This window comes from Artemia sp. Qi Xiang Cuo, chromosome 15, assembly GCF_049724085.1.
Source record: "Artemia sp. Qi Xiang Cuo chromosome 15, ASM4972408v1, whole genome shotgun sequence".
Lineage (NCBI taxonomy): Eukaryota > Metazoa > Arthropoda > Branchiopoda > Anostraca > Artemiidae > Artemia > Artemia sp. Qi Xiang Cuo.
Window position 1 is genome coordinate 26,389,872 of NC_142808.1, and position 5,459 is coordinate 26,395,330.

The following is a 5,459-nucleotide window of genomic DNA, read 5'->3' on the forward strand; positions in this document are numbered from 1 at the left end:
TTGATTTGAATATAAATTATTGCTGAATTCATTCGTTCAATTACTGAAAAGGGCTTATCAATAGAGATAAGAGATAATACCTTATCAATAGATATAATTCTGACCATCTCTTTTCTAACCCTATTTTTACCCCTTATCACTCAATCAAGTCCAGTCACCCCCCGTCTCCTTGCCCCCCCCCCTCCTTAAAAATTACTTTTAGCTCTTTATGGCAGAGAATCCTTGCTAGCTATTTTTCTTGTCTGTATATACATAGACTCACCTCAGTAGCCAACCGGCTGGCTATTTTATATTTTCGTGTATACTTAGACTGTTTTTTGATAGCCAACTGGTTGGATATATCGAGCACATGTATACATAAAACGGTTTGATATTAGCCAAGTAGTCTAAATATCATCTAGAGATTATGAACGAAAAGTAATATATTCCACACCCCGCTTCCTTTCCTGGCCCATCATAGTGATTATTTGAAAAAAACTACGTTTTCTAAAGAGTTAAAGAGGCTGTCAAAAGTTCAAACCTTAAAACGTACAGGGATTAGAAGGTACAGCCCCCAAACCCCTCGCTTTCGCAGCCTTTAAATAAAAAAGATTTTTTAACTGAAAGTAAGGAGTGACATTAAAACTCAAAACGAAAAGAAATTATTCCATATATGAAAGGGGCTGTGCCCTCCTCAACGCCTTGCTCTTTACGCTAAAGTTTGACTTTCTCAAAACTATTTTTTTAAAACAATAAAAACTTTAGCGTAAAGAGCGAGGCGTTGAGGTGAGAGCCCCTTTCATATACAGAATAATTTCTGTTCGTTTTAAGTTTTAATGTCGCTCCTTACTTTCAGTTAACATTTTTTTTTTATTTAAAGGCTGCAAAAGCGGGGGTTTGGGGGTGGCAGCCCCCAACTGTACCTTCTAATCCATGTACGTTTTAAGGTTCGAACTTGTGACTCAGCCTCTTTAACTCTTTAGAAAATATAGTTTTTTTTTCAAATAATTTCTGCACGTTTTTGTACAGTTTATTACTTATTATTGCTTGACTAACTGTTAGATTAGTGAGTATTATTCTTTTTTCTCTCTACAGGGTGTTTTAAGAGTCGACCTTGTAACTCAACCTCTTTAGCTCTTTAGAAAACATATTTTTTTTCAAATCATTTAAAAAATAAACTGAGTTTCTTTTTTAAACTTTAAATTAAGTAGATAAGAAATTTCCTCTGACGGGGACTCGAAGCCGGGTCTTCCACCTGAGAGTCAGGAGTATCGACCGCTGTACTAAAGAGTCACAATTGTATTTTTAGCATGTGGAATCTATTTTTGACGCAAGCAAATCCCCACAAAACTTGATATTTGGTTTTTGGAAAACAGGGAAGGAGTGATCATATTGAGCTGAAATTTCGAAGATAAGCTCCCTGGTCCCAGGAACGCTTATCTTCTAAATTTCAGCCCGATCAGACAACGTTAAAGGGGCTGTGGTGGGAAAAATTAACATGGGCTCTTATAGGAAAACGAGGTTTTTCATAAATGTAAATTCGGTTGATAATTTTTTCGGTCTGAAAATATCAAAAGGCCCTAAGAGGTCGAATTCTGCTTCGAATGAGTCCTCATTCACCCGGATTAGTTGCCAACTGTGGCCTGTAGGCGTGGCTAACAAGAAAAAAAATGAACTTTAAGTGGCTATATTTGTTTTTTGGAAAACAGGTAAGGAGTGATCGGATTGAGCTGAAATTTCGAGGATAAGCTCCCGGGCCCTAGGAAAGCTTAAACTCTAAATTTCAGCCCAATTGGACAACGTTAAAGGGGGGCTGTGGTCGGAGGGTCAAAACTTCCGGCCCACTTTTACCCATGAAGATAAAGTCGGAGGGGGGGGGGGTGAAATTTTGCAAGTTTCTTAGTTTAAGCTTGGGCTACAAAATACGATTACTGCTGTCTCTCTGCGACCGCTAGGACCGGAAATCGCTTAACATTGTGGTGGGTCGCCTCTTTATAGAGGCACAAGTGTGCCTCCTTTAAATGATGAAAAGAGAAAATTCAAATTAATTGGTACTTCAAATCAACCCTGCCTCACCCCAACCGCTCAAGAAGTGAAGGTGGATTAATCATAAGAAAATACACCTAACTATGATAAAAATGTAATACTTAAGAAATAAATTTAGGCTAGATATTTGCACCTTCGGGGGGTGGGGGTAAAGGACAGCGGGTCGGCATGCAAAATTTGTTAGCCACAATTATTCTGATATTATGATGTAAGAATTCTTTTCTGACTTCACACTGTCCAAATAGTCCCCCCCTAATTTGCAATTATATAGCCAAAATTACATATTTTTCATCTATTCTATCACTGCTCTCTGTCTTTTCTCATGCCAAGCTAAAAGAAACTATCGAAAGAAACCGGTTTACAGTGCGTCAATGGATGGACAATTTGAGTGGTCGGAGTATGTCATACAAGTACAATAATTTGTACTCTGCTAAAATAATTACATTTTTGTGAATCCTGACCGACTCTTTTCTAACCCTATTTTTACCCCTTTTCACTAAATAAAGTCCAGTCAACACCATTATCCTTGCCCCCCCCTTAAAAAATTACTGTTAGCTCTTTATGGCAAAGAATCCTAGTTAGCCATTTTTCTTGTCTGTGTATACACAGACTCACCTCAGTAGCCAACCGGCTCGCTATTTTATATTTTCGCGTCGACTTAGAACGGCTTTTGATACCCAAATGGTTGGATACATTAAGCATATTTATGACTAAATCGGTTTTATATTAGCCACTTAGAATAATTTTCGATTAAACATTAGAAACGAACTATATTCTATTCCACACATCCCTTCCTGTCTTTACCCCTCATAGTGAAATGATGGAAAGAGAACATTTAAATTAATCGGTACTTCAAATCCATAATTTGTACTCTGCTAAAATAATTACATTTTTGTTAATCCTGACCGGCTCTTTTCAAACCCTATTTATACCCCTTTTCACTAAATAAAGTCCAGTCAACACCATTATCCCTGCCCCCCCCCCTCCTTAAAAAAATTACTTTTAGCTCTTTATGGCAGAGACTCCTAGTTAGCTATTTTTCTTGTCTGTATATATATATATATACTCACCTCAGGAGCCAACCGGCTCGCTATTTTATATTTTCGTGCATACTTAAGACTGTTTTTTGATAGCCAACTGGTTGGCTATATCAAGCACATGTATACCTAAAACGGTTTGATATTAGCCAAGTAGTCTAAATATCATCTAGAGATTATGAACGAAAAGTAATATATTCCACACCCCTCTTCCTTTCCCGGCCCATCATAGTGAAATGATGGAAAGAGAAAATTTAAATTAATCGGTACTTCAAATCAACCTACATCACTCAACTCGCTCAAGCAGTGAAGCATCAGTCAATCCTAGAACATACATCTAACTATGCTAAACATCATAATATTCAGAAATAAATTCATGTATATACACATTAGGGGGTGGGGGTAAATTGCATGCTGGCCTGCATGCAAAATTTGTTAGCCACATTATTCTGATATCATGATGTAAGAATTATTTTCTGACTTCAAACTGTCCAAATACTCCCCCTAATTTGCTATATAGTAAAATTACTATTTTTGATCTATTCTATCACTGCGCTATATTTTCTTATGACTAAGCTAAACGAAACTATCGTTAGAAGCCAGTTTACAGTGCGTCAATGGATGGACAATTTGAGTGGTCGGGTATGTCATGAAGTATCATGATTAGTACTCTGCTAAAATAATTACATCTTGTTAATCCTGACTGGCTATTTTCTAACCCTATTATGAGCCCTTGTCACTAAAGAAAGTGCAGTCAATACTATTACTTCTTCGCCCATAATCTCTAGATGATACTTTTAGCTCTTTATGACAGATAATCCTAATTAGCTGTTTTATCTTGTCTGTATATGCATAGACGTACCTCAGTAGCCAACCAGTTTGCTATCTAAATAACAGTCTAAGTATACACGAAAATATAAAATAGCGAACCGGTTGGCTACTGAGGTGACGTATATGTATATACAGACAAGAAAAATAGCTAACTAGGATTCTTTGCCATAAAGAGCTAAAAGTAATTTTTTAAGGAGGCGGGGACAAGGATAATGGTGTTTAATGGTGTTGACTGGACTTTATTTAGTGAAAGGGGTAAAAAGAGGGTTAGAAAAGAGCCCGTCACGATTAACAAAAAATGTATTTATTCTAGCAGAGTGCAAATTAGGGTACTAAAGGTTGAGTCTAAAGGAGCTAAAAGTAATTTATGCAGGAGGGGGGCAAGGGTGTTGACCTTATTTATTGAAAGGGGGGGGGGTAAGAGGAGGGTTAGGGAATTAGATAAGAGGTTGCCTCAATTAAGAAAAACGTTATTATTTTTGCAAAGTGATAATGATAATTTATTTGGAGTGGCCATTAATTTAGATTTTCTCTTTTCCTTCATTTTACTTTGATGGCCGGGACAGGTCTTAGGCAGGGATACTGGAATATCTTGCTTTCCGTTCATCATATCTACATGATATTTAGGCTCTTTCGCTAATATCAAGATGGATATTCACTACAGAGCTATATAGCTATATAGCTATACTATTGCTATACAAAGTTTATATATAGCTATATATATTAGCTATATATATAATATATATATATATATAATATATATATATATATATATATATATATATATATATATATATATATATATATATATATATATATATATATATATATATATATATATATATTTATATATATATAGATTTATATAGCTCATATATATATATGTATAAACTTTATATAGCTGATATAGCTATATAGCTATATAGCTCTGTAGTGAATATCCATCTTGATATTAGCGAAAGAGCCTAAATATCATGTAGATATGATGAACGGAAAGCAAGATATTCCGTATCCCTGCCTAAGACCTGTCCCGGCCATCAAAGTAAAATGAAGGAAAAGAGAAAATCTAAATTAATGGCCACTCCAAATAAATTATCATTATCACTTTGCAAAAATAATAACGTTTTTCTTAATTGAGGCAACCTCTTATCTAATTCCCTAACCCTCCTCTTACCCCCCCTTTCAATAAATAAGGTCAACACCCTTGCCCCCCTGCTGAAAAAATTACTTTTAGCTCCTTTAGACTCAACCTTTAGTACCATAATTTGCACTCTGCTAAAATAATTACATTTTTTGTTAATCCTTACGGGCTCTTTTCTAACCCTATTTTTACCCCTTTTCACTAAATAAAGTCCAGTCAACACCATTAAACACCATTATCCTTGCCCCCCCTCCTTAAAAAATTACTTTTAGCTCTTTATGGCAAAGAATCCTAGTTAGCCATTTTTCTTGTCTGTATATACATATACTCACCTCAGTAGCCAAACGGTTCGCTATTTTATATTTTCGTGTATACTTAGACTGTTTTTTGATAGCAAACTGGTTGGCTATATCGAGCATATATAT